The 17490-nt window shown below is 35.9% G+C and overlaps 1 long non-coding RNA gene across 1 annotated transcript in view; it reads left to right on the top strand.

The window, feature by feature from the left end:
• LOC135079954 (uncharacterized) overlaps nucleotides 1-17399 on the top strand; it is a 76947-nt gene extending 59548 nt beyond the window's left edge. The window contains exon 3 of the long non-coding RNA XR_010258924.1: nucleotides 17318-17399. This is a non-coding gene — a long non-coding RNA (uncharacterized LOC135079954). The remainder of the gene's footprint in view (nucleotides 1-17317) is intronic.
• Nucleotides 17400-17490: the final 91 nt, after the last annotated feature.

Genomic DNA, 17490 nt, shown 5'->3' with positions numbered 1-17490 from the left:
GGTACAGGTTCTGTACCTTTTATTGGTATTTTAAGGAGCTGGGATAATAATATCGAATGGCGTCGTAATTAGTCGTCGCCAAATGAACGGGTTCAGTGGAACGGATCGCGCTAAAGATGGCAGGACATCATTTATACAGGGTGTCCTAGTAATGTATGGTTTGAATAAATGCTCGAACATACTGCACACACTAAAAGTCACTTGGTATTTGTTCTTAGCAGTTGTGGGGATTGGAGGTGGAAAAAAGGTCAGAGTCAAGAACTATTTATAGCCTGTAATTATGTATTATCCATACTGTCATGTATGCCATGCCATGGTACAGGCTCAATTTTCTCTCGCAATTGGTATTTTTCTGTTTCTTATAGGTGTTGTCGAAAGGTGGTATTTAACATCATTGTCTGTTTAATTAGTACATAATTTTATGTACATATTAAAACTTTTTATGGCCATAAATAGTTAATGTTTTTTTTTAATTTTATTACCACACTTTAAGTAGGTAGCTATCAAGAATTCAAGGAGCATTCTGTGTTAAAAGAAAATAGATTCTCCAGAACACCATGTGCATCCGAATTTGATATCTTTTTCCAATTATTGGGAAGTCAAAACGATTATTGCAAATGCAAGTGTGGCCCCGGCAGTTGGGCTAAAAGTGGAAAGCCATTAAAAGGTTACGTGTTACCGCGGTTGCATATTTGAACTGGTATTAATAGCATGTCTCAGAAAGAGGCCGATTATTGTATTGTAAGAATTCGTGTCTGATAGTGCTACTTAGGCCCGTATTACGAAACGACACTAAAATTTTATTTCAGCTTGAGCATAGGCTGAATACGATGGTGATGGGATGGTGAATTTCAATGTTTCCAGGAGTTGAGTTAAGAGCGGTGTTTATGATCGGTACGGGCCTTAATCTTAGTATTTAAGACTTGGCTGCAATAAAATTTATTGTGTAGGTTTTATTAGTAGTATCTTCACTATACTTTTGATATGCCCGTCCATCTGCCGCCATTCACTATAACTAAGTTGGCGGCTGGCTCAGATGCCCTCAATTTGCGATGGGGTTTGCCGCGAAGATCGGCTACGTAAGCCATCTTCGGGCACACCAGCGCCGCCAAGACAGCTAGGAGTCGGTGTGGTCGCCATGGCCGACATCGCTCGGATGGATCATCATAAAATTCATAAAATTCATAAAATTCATAAAATTCATAAAATTCATAAAATTCATAAAATTCATTTATTTTTGCAAATAGGCTTTAAAAAGCGCTTTTACACGTCCCAATATTAACCCTACCACTGCTTCGGGACAATAAATGGGCCAGTGCTGAGAAGAAGCAGCGCAAGAAACTCAGTCACTATTGTCAGCCTCCTTTTCATCATCATCATCATCATCATCACTATACTTTTGATACTTAGTGGAGTGTCTTATAAACCACTATGATACGAGTACATCACTGTTAAACTGTCAGTAACTTAGTTAAAAGTGTTGTTAAAGCGCATGGAATGCGCTTTTTACACATTTCATTGTAAAAATAGAACAACCTATGTATAAAATCCGACCTACAAAGGTCCAGAAGAGATGTTAAGGTTTATTTTGACGGACAATCAAGCGGCATTTAACTCTCAAAGCGCCGACTCTCGTCACGTGGTCAGTATTTGCTCCGTCCACTCTGTACTGATCGCATCGAATAGACCGTTCGTGGCTAATGGTGCGTTGCAATCTGTGGACAACAAACATAGGTCAGGGGAAGCGAACAATTTTTGAGAAATTTTCCCTTTACGGTTATTTTTTTTTGGGATTTACAATGCTATGAACAAAGTGTAATCAACTCTGACAGAGATGTGTGCTCTACATGACATCTCTCATAAAGAAGACACAGGTCGAAACACTAATCAGCTTGACGCTTCAAGCCATGGCTTCAAGCCTTTTAGTTTAGTTACCAAAAGATGCACAATCTTACTTTAACTTTGACAAACGTCAAAAGTCTGTCAAACTCCATACAAAAAACAACACCTGTTATCGTCATAGTTACTGTTAAAGTTAGCTGGAGCAACTCAGCCTTAAAGAGATATTGTTGAGAGAGATGACATTAGTAGACATTTTTTACAAAACTGAATGACAATCCGAAAATCAGATATATCTGATTTTATCAAGCTTTATAAAGCTATCTGGAATTCTCTAACGATTAAAATTATATTTACTAAGTAGATGTACCTAACCTAGGCTTGGTAACTCTAGACTACTTTGACGATTTGACGGTTAATATTTGATAAACAAAGATTCCAGGGGCCCAGCAGACCATCGCTGCATCGCATTGACAGCGGAGTGCTATCAAAACACTTATAAAGGACCGCGCGTGCGACGATTAGCTTCCGATCAACAAACATAAGAGCTTGATCTAGAGGAGACCGAGAGAGTTATGACATTGTCGATTTTTGGAAACCTATTCACTATCACCAAGCTCGCAACACCGCGTATTTGTTAGCTTGAGACTTGAACTGAAAACGCGCACGAGCTCGCTAGTAGTTAATAATTTAAAAAAAAAATGGACTGTCACAACTCTCCTCTGTTACAACACTTACAACTCACCTCGGTCTCCTCTACTATTCACCCTAAACCAGGCTTAGGAGTAAATAATTTTCATTTGTTTTCAACCATAAATCTTCACAGAATAAAGTTCAAATTGATGTGGTGTCTATTTAGCCACTGCTTGTTTATGGGCTAAATTGGAATGCCGTCTTTGGCCAAAGAAAAATCAAATCACCCATGGTCCATTGCCATTGAATCGAGTGCAAACAAATTTTATAAGCCCGCGGATAAAGCAAACAAGATGACTTAATAAAGGTTTAAAATAATTTACCGCCTAATCTAATAAGACAACATGATGATGTTTGTCATTAGAAAATTGACTTTCCTTTTTTACGGTCAATAGAATAACAAGTCATCTAATCATTAATATAGTTCTATAGAAGAAAACAAGAACTACGCAAGATCTTACAAATGGACTCTACCATAAAAGGAAGCTCAACATTGCTTAATCGTAATAAACTGTCCAAATACTCCTACTCGTGAGTTTTTGTGCTTCATTTGAACATGATAAATTATATTGGGTAATGTTAACCTAACAATTTCGTGAGGGATTAACGTAGGATCTTAAAGACTTACACATGTTGCTGCATAAAAGTAACTTCTTACAATTTTGTATTTACAGCCGGTTACAGTATAGTTTTACGATTCCGCGAAAGTCTAACGCCTAAGTTAATATTGTTGTGCATAACACTACTCAGGCGTAGCTAATAAGGTCCTTCAAGTCTCAGATATGCCGCACAAAGGTCCTCAAATATTAGTCTTCACGGATGAGGCTACTGTTGACACGGGAATCTCTGGTCAGAATAATATGTCGAACGTGGAAATATGTTTATTGCTATTCTAAGAAAATCAGTTTTACTATCCACAAACTCGTATAGTCGTTTTCTTTGTTTCTATCAACACACAAGTCGTGCGATTTTCTAAAAACTAAGTCAAAAAACTAACGGCTGTAACCCTACTTCTGCCGCAGTCGGGAAAAAATTGAATATAATTATATCGAAGTGGTAACTATAATATTGAAAAGGATTACTATAATGTCGACGCAATGGAAGTTGAACTTACAATAATCCCCAGTCAACTACCTACATTACAACACGTCATATTGCTTCTTTTTTTCGTCACCATTACCGTTCAAATTCTATGGGAGAGTCCCGTTCTAAAACAGCTGCTAAAAAGTATGTCAAATGACTAGGGTGTCCGCTACCCTATTCGATTTTTCGACTAAACTAAGTCACTAAGTATTCAGTTTTTTTCGTACCTATTAATATCGATCTCAATATCATACGATAAAAAGATCGATTTCAAGGCGTAAAGGTCAACGCACTACACCAGTAATTCGTAGGAAGATTGTAATCGATATCCGTTTAGTAAAGGTCAATATTTATGGAGTATTTTTATATCAAGAAGCTCGTGCCATTCTGTAATAATCATCCGAGGATTTGTTGTTCATGAAAATGATCTCGGTCAAATATTGTCTCAGTCTACATGCAATTATGCAGTTATGAAAATTTTAATATGAAAAAATAGGTACAAGTACTTAAAACTCAAGTAATAGGTATAGATTATAATAACTTCATTAATCAGCCGGCTATTGCTTATGTTAGTCTTTGCAAAAATTGTCGAGTAAAAAAAACAACACTTAAGCACATAATTCCATAGATAGTACTATTGCTACCGCAAGGTTCTTTGTTTGAACATCTCATTAAAGTCCTGTACCAGCAACAAAGCAAGCCCTATCACCGTCGGATTACACGTAACAACATAAACAACATAATTAATAAGACGTCATTACCTCAACGAGATATCTAATGCATCCGGTCTAGTAACCCTAGCAGTATTGCCACCATATAATACCTTAGTGATGGCAAAACATTGCCTATCCACCACAACACTCGTCTCCTACTGTGATTACATCGTCACTTGCAATCTTGGGTGGCCTATCCTCCTTATTACACATCATCATTAATATTCAGTGTTAATAACTGACATTGGCATTACTGCACTATAGTAACGTCATTAATCGGCTTTCTCCGCAAATCTGAAGCTAATAGAGTTCTTGCACACCATCAATTATGATTCTTGTATCGTTATGAGTGTCCCAATTTTTTGCTTATAACAATTTCTAATTTTATGCGATCTACTGCCGAACTCTAAGATTGATTACTATCTTAATACATTACCAATGAAGCATCGAAAGCAAATACGAAATTCATTTTTTAAAATTACTGTGGGGCAAAAGTTGACCCCTGGGCAACTCCTTTTTTAATTTTAGATTTCAAGATAACAATAACTTTATTGAGTGCACATTAATTTAGTAGTCTATGTTAGTAATCATAGGACTAACATGATAATCTAGATAATGATTATGCTTCAACTAGGTAAATAACCTTTGACCTCGGGTAATTGTATCAAATGCTTAAGCAGAATTGTTTTTGCATAGGTACTTTAAAATACACTCGACGTCAAATAAATCGCACCTCCCGCGACAAGAATTTTCAAACGTATGCATCCCCACTTCCCACCAATATTGGTACCATTTAAAAGCCTAGTTCTAACCTTCATTTCATTAAAGGAAAGGTTTTTACCCCAAAAATGTGTCTTTAGAAGGATCCAGAGTCACTTCTTCAAAAAATAGGTAGTTACGCTAGAGCCAACTTTTATGGCTATAAAACTGTTAAGTTGGGTTTAATTGGTATCCATCTGTTAAAGAGGACACGTGAGATCATTATTTGGTTTTATAACCATAAAAATTGGTCTAATTGATCCCATAGGTGGGCCCAAAGTGAGGTATTTTTCAAGTCACATTTATGGTATATGTTGATCATTTATTAAGAAATTAAATGTGTTTTTCTTTAAGAATATTTATTGGGCTTTCAAATAACACCAATATTGTTGGGGCACCATGATTGTGTCAGAAGAAAATCGTTAAAGTTCGCGTCGCGGAAGGTGCGGTTTATTTGATGTTGAGTATAAAATGATTCTGTTTTTAATCAATTCAAAATTTAATCAAATACCATGCATCGCCATACAAAATACATAATGTTTGTTTCTGCCTGCAGTTCTAATGGCATAGCAAAGATTGTAAGTTACAACTGAAAATTGAAAGCAATCCATCAGAAACTGCATTTGTTAACTTCCATCTGCGTCCACTAATGTTTGTTACTAATTACACTCCTAGGCTTATGCGCTCCTAGGTTCATTAGAGGCTGCGCCGACGCATTAGTTGGTACGAAATGCGTAGCTAACATAACTAATAGACGAGCTACCACATGACTGGTATAGAAACTGACAAATTGTGATATTCAGATGAGATTTATGTCTGCTCTTGCTTGCGACTTTGATTTAATAAAACACGTAATATTTTTAGCAAACTTGCATTCTCTTTCATAGGAAATTCTAGTGACTACTTACGTAGTAATATACATGTCACTTTCGTTATTACGTTAGTAAACAGGCTAACTAATTAAAGTAAAAAGATAATGGTGTTGATTAATAACGTACGAATAAATAAATAAATTACATACGAATAATAAATGGTTAAGCAAGGGCTGTACCTAACTTTTCTACTTTTGTAATTTTTATCATTATTAATTTCACTACCATAGTCAATTAATTAAGTCTATTAAAGCGTTTATTAAATATTAAATTTTTATCGCACAAAGTAGAGTTAACCTAAAATAAAACAAATTAGCTACTAATTAAACAAATTACATAAGTGATGTTATTTCCTCCATAAAGACCGTCCGAATTGTAATTATTATATCATAATGCTCGTGAATTCTTAAATTAAAACACAATTTAACACATTTCAGATTACATTTTTATTATTGTGTTACATAAAACTGTTCAAGTAACATATTAATTAGTAATTGTATGATCGTAACTGTTAACGTAATACAAACAATAAACAAACATAACAATGAGGTACATGATAGTTATTATATCATTGTAATAAAATAAACATTAGATACACGATTCTCACGATTATATACTTGATTCCAGAGAAGTAACAAGAACTACAATATTCAAGAACATGATATTTATGCCCAATAATTGAACTAGCTATGATAAAGATATTAACATAGTCAATGACAATGAGATGAGAATACAAAATAATACAAACGTTGAACAAAATAAAACACATTTTGCTATGACAGATGTCCTTTAACAGATCTAGCTACCAGTTCTAACTGCTGTAGCTGCTCAAACAACACACAAGGATACTAATCAATTCGGATATGTAATGACAGTAATGGCACGTTGTCTTAATAAGCCAGTTCGTCAAGAGACACCTGACACTTACAGAAACGAACGCATTAAACCAGATGCGTTTAACTGCTGCCTGTAAATAGAGCGTGTCTCCATCCACAGCGAATTATTTATATACCCTCATAACTTACGTGAAAGATACGTGGCCTGATTCAGTTTAGTTATTTTATTGATCTCTCTATGACCAACTTTACGGTAGGTAGTTAGCATCCTGAAACACTTTGTTAAAAATAATTGTTCCATTATGGTCACTATTGTTCAAATAAATCCAATTAATCATCTTTTCAATAAATATGGAAACATGAAAATCAAGAAAATCTTTAAAATGTCAATGACAGAAAAAGTTTATGGATTTTACAATGTCGACGTCAGCGACCGTCTAACCGTAAGTCCAGCTGACGTCGAGCCGAAGTTGATACATCCTCTCGAGTCTTTTCATGTAACCTTTAAGCAATTTTTGCAAGCCTAAGTAACAATTTATTTTCATAGAACAGCGACAATTGAAAACAAATCAAATTCAAATGGTTGCAAATCTAGACAGTTCTAGCAGTCCGCTACACGTGAGACAGCACAACAGACCCTGAGGCGGCGGAACCGACACCGAACCTTCGCCGTCTGTCATTAGCGGCGGGTGCGCAGGAAACGCCCCTGCAACTAAATAGTATAGGGCACGGATTCTCAATCGACGTCTGTAACTTTAAAGTAGCACACTTGTCTAGAGCAAGTATACAGAGGCTCATCATTTCAAGCTCAGTACAATAAACTGTTTATCGAATTGAAGTAATGCAGTATTTGGAAATTCCACTCACAGGAGGGCATCATAACTAGATCGAAACGGGTAGTTTTTACCCATACGTGTAACCTACGTTAGCTAGCATTAATAAGGCCTAGATAGGCGTTGGTATAAATCAAGTGAAGTATGTCCGTAAGTAAGTAGGGACTTACTAATCTATTGAATTCTGTTGTAATCGCCAGAAAAAAATAGGTATACCTTGATTTTTTAGAATCCAGCAGAGATGTAAACAAACGCTTTCATACACAATTACACCATAATCACTTACGTGTTCATAATATCATACACATTATTTAACAAGCCCATAAAACCAACTTTATTTTCACGTTTATACAAGTTTGAAATCAATCTTTGAAACAAATATTTTAGCAAAATACGTGGACGATGAAAATTTGTGAGACTTGTCAAATTGACTTGACGTTTAAAATCATGTGTTATCTCCATATTGTCTATGACTTGTCTCTGACACATCAGTGCCGTAACCTGTGAGTCATAGACAATAATCTGTAAATTTAATCGATATTATTTTAAGTATTCACTTATTCCGATTACTGATTAATTTTAAATAAAAAATATACGATACTTTGTTTAGTTTTCCAGTGATAACTTCGACAATATTGGAGATAACGTAAAATTATTTTTCTACTTTTAATGTTTACTTTTTCGGATGCAGTTTAATTTTTAGTCGGTTTTATTTAAACGAAATTATTTTACTTTTTTATGCAATTATGCTTACGTATTGTTCCATTGTTTATTTTTAAGAAAATAAAAAACTTCTTTCAATGAGTGGATTTTGACATAATTATCTGTCAATGACATGTCAAAAATAACCAATCATGCAGCATTTGAACCTCGCGTCTACGTATTGCCATCTGGTGGATTTTTCAATCGCGAAAACCCTCATTGATAGCATCCACAGATATGGATTAGAGTAGATACAGCAAGTTGATCGTCAAAGCGTGCCATTCCGATATGTCCAAATGGACATACATGGTCGAGTGATGTTCATGTAATCCGATTACAACAATCGGTTACGATGATTTTACGAGGACAGTAGTACGAACACGGTAGAAACAGTAGAAAGAAGAAATTATTTACGGATTGAGAATTGTAATTAACAGCACAAGTAACAAATAATTAATTAGAATAAAGTAGCAGTAGAATTTTTTCACTAGAATATTTGATTTAATATTAATGTAACACTCATTCTTACTTATTTATAAAAATAAATAAATAATGTAGCCCTCCCATCAAACCTTTGCAATGCCTAAACTAGGTAACTAAGTAATAAGCACACATGTATTAGTGATAAGACCTTTAATGTACCTACACTTAGTATGCAAATAAACAATTTGAATTTGAAGAAGTATAAAGTGGCATTGTTTTGTAGCATTGTTTTTAATACATATCCTGCGATGTACTCTTAAGAGTTAAAACCATGGTCCCTGTATGTGGTGTACTCATACCGATCCCAAGGAACCGTACTTACTCATAACAATAAGACACACACTGATGCATGTATTCATGCACTTGACAAATTTATGTCTTGAAACGCTGGTAGGGTAAAAAAAATAACGAGATTTGACGATTTGTAAGAATTAATTTATTTTAAAAAGGTAAATAAAGATGTTTTTGGTTTTGTATTTAACAAATTATCAGTTTTATCGGAATTAATTAATTTTCGAATCGAGTCACACGATATCATTCGATGACTTTGCAAATGCAGTACGATGATACGATTACTTTTACGTTGCGGCAATCACTAAAATTCGCTAAAATGACACTAATGACGTTTAAAAAGTGGCACGCTCGGCTTCATACAATTTTTGACACATGCTGCATCTATCCATATCTGTGATAGCATCTTAAATTACCTCCCTAGCGGAATAGAGCAACAAAGAACTGAGCGAGCGAGATGTCACTAGTAGCAACACTGTCAAACAGAACTTTTTGCAACTATTTGAAGTTTAATAACTTTACGGATATCATTGATTGTTTTACTGTCCAGTGTGTTTTTTGATTACATCTGTGCATACAGTTTGTTTCCTGTTCTCGAAAATTTCATAATCTGTTCACCCGGCGATGATACGCAAGTACTACAATATTTCACTTCGCGATTAACGAGAGGTTTTGTCGCATCACTAGTTCACAGACTAAAAATATTTTTATGTCAGTTGGCCATATTTGATGACATTTCTGCTGATTTCTAAAAAATTAGACTGTAAGTCGAAACACTCGAAACCCTGTGACTGTCTTTTGAAACGTGGCCCCCAAAACATGAAATCATTACATTTCAAGAACTCAGGTAAAAAGCTGCCATTATCCTTACCAAACTTATAGGAACAATTACAGAAAACAATTTTTTAGATTGTTGTATCCTCTAGAAATTGTTATAGAATCTAGAAAATTCCAGGAATTGAATCAAAAGAAGTCATTTCTCTCAGTTAATATCTTTGAAGAAAAGCTAGTTAGGAAAGTAGTTGCATACTTAACAATATTCTAACTGGAAATCTTCATTGGCCCCAGTTGAACCTGCCACCAAAGTTGGGAACCAATTGGAGCCCTAACCAGTCCTGGCGGTGTCCGGCGCTTAGGGCTACATCACAGCTGTGATTCTAAAGGAAGTACAAATAATGTCATCTGGAAAAATATTTGTACTTAGTTACTTCTTACTAGAAAATAAAATAGGTACTTTCTTAATTTATTAATGATCACGAGAAATCATTATTGTTGGTTACTTATTGTGTGTGTCTTAAAGTTATGAGTAGGATGCTTTTCTATAGCCTAGCCACAGAAGAGCTTCAGTAGTGAGAACGAGAGATTAAAGACATTTTTTGATCATTTAAAGGATGTATTATCCAGATACCATTTTTATTACTGCCCCATTCTTTTATCCCACCAATTTCTCGATTTCTGATTAATTTATACATTATTATTGATGTCCTAAGCTTCGAAATATCTTTACGATATGACACTGAATCAAAAGTGATTTCTATATGATGTGGCCAAGTCGCAACGGTAACCCTAAAGGAACATCTATGATACAATAACCGGTAATAGTTAGTCCAGTAACAAGCCATTAACTGTTAGTTTGAAACCAGCAATCGGTGTAAACTGCCAGCACTTAGTTACCTTTTAGGCAATCACATTTAGTCAAATCGCCACTTAAACTTAAAAAGGTCTTACTACAAGTGCGTTTGCTAAATTTCTTCCTAATGATTATGGCGTGAACAATAACGATGCCTTGTTTTTCCTATTTACCGAGGCGATAATGAACGTTTCGTCATGTAGGTCTAATGACATATTATCCCACCGGATTAGAACAAAAAGTGCTTCCTAATTGTTGTAACTCGGTTATATTGCAGTCGTTTTAAGTTTGACATAACTGTATGTATGCACACAGATTATCACATCATAAGTTATCGTGAACGATATAAAGTACGAGTAAGGTAGTTTATAGATTAGTTACGATACAAAACATTCTCTACAAAAATACTATTAGGCAGAAAAGGTGCAGGTAAACTAAGTAGGTAATAGGGTATACAAGATAGTAATTATCTTCTAACTAATATATCTCTACGCTGCAATCTCCAAATATGGATTATCTCCACGCAAACGAACAAATAAGTTCGTCAGTGTCCAATTAATTATATTCGTATAAAAAAATTGTGAAGCAATATTGCAATACTGACCAATTTCACAGATTTTCTTTCTTTTCATTTAAGTTAACATGTTAAACCCTTATATGAAAAAATATCCACGGTTATGGTAGAGCTTTAGTTAGAACGCTATCAATATCAAAACTAGAAGCTAAAGAATAGCAGCAGCGATTGCATTTCAAGTGAATATTACAATGACGAGCGCTCTCATGGATTCAATCTGCGGACGATCACGGGCTAATGGGTACGACTGACTGATGCGTCGATGAGGCTGCAGTCGGTATTGAATGCCGGATAATGTAAATACGTCTTATGATTACGAGCAATTTATGAGGATTGATGTAGGTTGAGGTCTACCTCTAGCTTTAGGCAAGATGTTTCTGCTTATGATAACAAATATGTTGTAAAAATAACCTTAATGTAGGTAGAAACATTGGTATTGTTGACCAAACATTGATACTCATAGCAGGTAAAGCCAGAGGGCTAGATCTGTAGTCTGATAGAGATCAGACTTAAACAGATAGTTTGTTTTAAAATAGCATTATTGTTACGTGTATAACTACAATTTAGGATATGGCTGTAATCACTGAAAATAAATCACAATACATATATCTACGTTGCGGCAACATTCTGTACTTTAACTAATTATACAACGAATGATACTCAATTCAAGATTCATTCAGTCATCCGTTCAAAAATAACCGCATATCAGCTTTCCATCAGCAGAAGTAAGAATAATTATTACAGTGTATTTCAATATCTGCGTACGCGCACGATAGGGCAAGCCGGCCCCGGGGCCCCGGGGCCCGGCTGCCGCGTCCCGCATGGGGCCCGCCCCGGACGCGAGATATGTAATTGATAAAGGTCCGTACGTGTTTCAGATCTAAGATCTATTGGTTCTCGTTTGTAGTTTGGATAAAGGAATCTCTTAGGAAGATGTAAGGGCAACCTTTCTTAGTAGGTAAACAATGAGTTTGATAGTCATAGATACAAAGTAAAGCCATACACACAACTACGCGTAGTTTTCTGAAATCAGCTAGTTTTAAAACAGCCTCAAATCAAATTTCTTTATTTGCATAATTCCAGGTACTAAAGTGGTCTTACATAGATTTGGTAGGTTTCACTGAAATTTACTCTAGACTCTGTGGTCTAGCCGTAATACCATATTATTTTCAGACCCTGAGATCGCCGTCTCTATCATAGAGCTTGTTCTAATTCTGCCTCCAGAACAATGTTGACAGCATTGTTGTGTATCGACAGAGAGGTAAGATAGCCAGTTCCTTGGTATTTGGAGAATCCAAGTGAAGCTTGCTTCCACTAACCGCCTGGTCATTAGTTTCCTCCAGGTGAGATGCATGCAACCCAAGAGATTTCCCGTTGTGGCTAAATAAACCTAAACAAAAAAGAGATAACTTTCGGTACAAGTCCCAGTCATAGATTCGAATTAATTTATTGCAACTGATGCAGAGAAACCGTAGGCCTTATAAGTCGTTTAATTTCAAACGCCTATATTGTTATAATAGGGTGTAATAAACCCAACCTCACAACAATAACCACGCCATTTGAGGCGAATAAAGACATCGTTTATTGCTATAGCCTTATGGACAACACATTGCGGCTTTACTGCCTTTCGATTAAAAAGTCTATGATCAAATTAATGCTTTAACCTTTAACATCAACCAAACGGCTACGCCAAGAAATGCGACTCAAACGGTTTGACAATCTAAAATTCTAACACAATGCTTTTCTATTAAAGGAACTGTTTCCTAATTACCCACTAATTCTTTGCCCTCGCATTGTTTACGGCCCAGGGCTATTTACAGTTTTGCCCTCAAACTGTGAGTCTTACGCCACAAATCACCATTTCTATACGGAAAACGCAGTGCTCAAGCCAATGACATGCCGTAAAATTTAAATGAAACCTGTGTGGGCTTTGTCTTAAGTCAAAATATCCAAACACAATACTCCATTTCCCGAGTGATAAACATCAAAAATCTATGCAAACACGCTTCATGTCGTGTTTGGATAAAATGGACAGATCAATTGGTTACTAAATATTCACTCATTATGAGTGTGTGTGTTGCGTGTGTATTGAAAGCTATCAATCGTGCGGAGATATGACCAGCCATATTTCAAAGTTGCGCGAACGCTGTTAGACAGTATATTGTGATTTGATTGACTCTCAAGAGGCTGGGGGTCCGACCCACCACTGCGTGAGTTTGTCAGTGTCATTACACCGAAAGAGATTGTCACTTAAATAATATTTTAAACTGTTGGCTCGAGTGATGTTTGAACTAACAGTTAGGCAAACAGCAGCCACCAAAAGATGTTGGGCGCGGAAACACGGGCATTACGAAAAGCAAACTTTCGACGCGTGCCTCCAAAGTCGTGCAGGATGACAAACATGTATCGAATATTGAAGCGTGGACTTAGAACAGAGGTGACAAACATTTTAATGTTGCTTTCAACTTTCTAAAGCGCCATTTCCACGAATTATTGGAACGAATTATTGACTGATTAAAAACAAACTAGGACTTAGGTACTAAGACTCTACGATAAATCTATTAAATGGTAGCTCATGTTCTCTATCTTGGTTTAATTTATTTAACTAATCTATTCTATGTCAAAATTCACGTAATTTTTTCAACGAATTATGGGTGTGAACACATAATGAAACAGACGGAGTGACTTTCTATTACTAATCAATTATCCTGTTAGAACTCAATTAAGAAATCAATTTTGCTTGTTCATGTCATCTAGCCAGATATGTTCACTTTTTTTTTCAAGTTGTTCTTCTAATAGTGCGAATAAAAAAATCCAATTAAACACACGATAGTGGGAAAAGGTTTGCAATCCCTTATACGTCAGATATATCCCTTTGTCTTTACAGATAAGGTCCAAATTACAGCCTTTTCTGTTATCAGTTTTCTCCTAGGCTGTAATATCTTGGCTCCGTAGGAAATCATGTGAAATACTTAAGTGAAATCGAACATTGAACAATGCTTATGAATTTTTGCATCCAAGCGCGGGCTTTCACTGTTGTAATTTTTATCTTTTCACTTGCACCTACACTCATTCAGTTGTCATACAAATGTTATTTTAATATCGCTTATTAGGTAACAATTGAACTATTAGATGCGCATGCTTTTCCGATGAATTATCTTGTGCCGTCGCGGCTGTATGTGGTTTTGTCTGAGAGCAATTTTAAAATTGAACTTTGAGGGAAACGTGTCTACTTACTGTGATATGTGCAAAATATGTAAGTACCTTAGTATTTTACATTCTATTAGCTCGTATCTACACAGATTTATACGCAACAAGTTCCAGAAAAAGCTAACTACTGGTTTGTTTCGATAATTTCCTCCACACGCGTTTCTCATAACATAGGGCAGTAAGGAACCGCTATAAACTAATGAATTACTTAAATAAGACTTAAGTAAGACTCTTCTGATTTTAGTCTGAGAGCAATTTTAAAATTGAACTTTGAGAGAAAAGTGTCTACTTACTGTGATATGTGCAAAATATGTAAGTACCTAAGTATTTTTAATTCTATTAGCTCGTATCTACACAGATTTATGCAATAAGCATAAAGCAGCAAGGAACCGCTATAAACTAATGAATTACTTACTTAAATAAGAATTAAGTAAGACTATTCTGATTTATTGAATAATTTTGTAAGTAATAGCACTAATAGCTGCTCTCCCGTGGCTTATTCTAGTGTACAATGTTAGAAGTAAGCGCCATCTGGCGGTGTGCTTTTAAAATTGTCCTCCGTGCCCCGCTAGGTGTCACTGTGCTGACTTACCTCGCGCGAGCATTTGAATTTTTCGTCTTAATGACTTCGTGGATACATTTTCACATAATATGTACGGCTCTAGTCTCTACGTATCACTGCAACTGATAGGTACTCGTTCGTAACTTATAACACGCTGTTGTTATAATTTTTGAAAGGGACCGCATTTAGATGCGGTCACCTAAAATTAAATACGACAATGCGAGGATCGTTTATTATGTTGATTAAGAATCTAAAATTATACTCTCATTGGGTCAACTGTATAAAGTAGTAAAGCTTAGGCTGGGTTGCACCATCTTACTTTAACTTTGGCAAACGTCAAAAATCTGTCAAACTCCATACAAAAACTTCGGTTATTTATTTATCTGTAATAGGTATCCTACAAACAGTTTACAGTCTAGGCTCCATCGTAAAGAAATTATTGTCATAGTTAGTTACCTACAGTCAAAGTTAGGTGGTGCAACTCAGCCTAAATATTTTTAATGTGTATTGAGTATTATTTTATCTGTTTATCCCTTACGCCAGGGCGATATTATCGCGGTATGATTCGAAGCGAAGTCTTTGCAAAATCACTGAAATATACGTGAATACTCGGCTCCACACATCGCGGTAGCGCGAATTTTCGGGTTATTGTGACGTATGTGGCCCAGGGGTTAAAAGTATTGATGTTTTGGCAGCTGTGGCGTTACACTCTCAGCTCACTTTGCCCTCGTGTCGATAGTAATATCGAAAATCGTTTCAAACATTTCGTGGATGATGAAAATTAGAATAAGTAAGGTACAAAAGCGGAATCTGTTTCAGTATTTACGAAATACCAACCTACTCCTACATAGAGTCTATAACACAATTGTTCATAGAAAGCGGATATTTAATTTATTTTTTCTTCACAAAATCAACGGTTTGGTTTTCATGATCATAATGACTATCCATTAAGCCATTAAGTTGTTGAACGTTGTGGATACAAATTTAACGATGACTGTAAATTGAAATCCAACTCCCATCTATAGGTAGGAATAATTTATTGCCAAACCATAATGTACTTACGAGTATTTATCTGGATTATTAGTGTACTTACAATCTCTAACGCATGTATTAAGATGGTATGTTATAAGCCTAGTTAAACGTTATTCAGTGTCGTTTCGTTGTGTCTTTATAACTGCCTTAGAAACCTTTTAACCTGTAATAAGCTTTTCAGCGTGTCTTTATAACTGCCTTACTGCCGCGCCTTAGAATTCGATTTCAGAGCTTTCAGATTAACATTTTGCGTGTTATATGCGCTACAAAAGCACACTAGGAACTCTAGATAGCCTAGGATATCGAGCATTATAGAGCTATAACTATAACTAGAGCAGTATAGAGACATTTTACCGATTTTAAATTATTTGTTGAAAAAAGTTATAAGATCTTAGCTAGTTAGTACTGGCCCTAACTTGACAAACTCTATACCTTAGTCAAAATATGTGGCATGGTCGTTTCGCTATCGTCAACTTCGAGCGCCCCAGGGTGTCGCGGCGCACAGTTTGAGAAGCGCTAGTCTAAACTATTTTTAGGGTTCCGTAGCCAAATGGCTATATTGTTTTATATTATTGTAGTGTAATATGGATGTAGTTACACATGAGACAACCTCACTTATGTTCTAGTCAAGTATTATCGAAAATCGGCAAATCACAGTCAGGATCGCTTTCGGTATTTACGACATAGAATACCTCCTACCTTGTGTAAATTATAGAGATTGTATGTGTAATTTTAGATTATGTTGAATATAACATTTTACTACCGGAAATCTTAACATAGCTACAAGTAATAGGTCCTGTAACAATAGTTCTTGGAATGCGGACATTATTTTGCTTTTTATTCACAAAACAATTGTTTGTTGTTAAATAATTCTTTTAATAACTATTTTATTACTATGCCTTAACGTACTAATGAATACGTCCTTATTCGTATGAACCTCATAGACAAAAATTAAACGATGACTGAATTAAAATGCAACCATTTTATTTTTTATGTTTGACGGGGATTGAGTTTCTTCAGCGCTTATCGCAACTTTGGTCCATAGCACCGACGCGCGTTATATTTATAATACTAATTCACTTTTCCTGCAAAATAACATTACATTAGACTATTTTTTTTTATTGCACAAATTAAGTAGGTACCACTGAATTACACGTCTTTCCCGTAGACTCTATTATAAATAAAAATGTGCTGTTCTTTCACAGGTGTCGTCAGCAATGCGCGAGCCCGAGGCGAGCGGCGCAGGCGGCGCGGGCTAGCATGGCCGCCGCGCTGCTGCTGCTGTGGGTCACCGCCGCGGCGGGCGCGCGCCTCGGCGAGCTGGCACGTCGCGATACCGGCGACGTGTTCACGATCACTGGTGAGCGAATGTTATTGT

This window comes from Ostrinia nubilalis, chromosome 17 (genome assembly GCF_963855985.1).
Source record: "Ostrinia nubilalis chromosome 17, ilOstNubi1.1, whole genome shotgun sequence".
In the NCBI taxonomy this organism is placed as follows: domain Eukaryota; kingdom Metazoa; phylum Arthropoda; class Insecta; order Lepidoptera; family Crambidae; genus Ostrinia; species Ostrinia nubilalis.
Note: the sequence above shows the minus strand (reverse complement) of the source record. Positions and strands in the feature narration are given on the sequence as shown.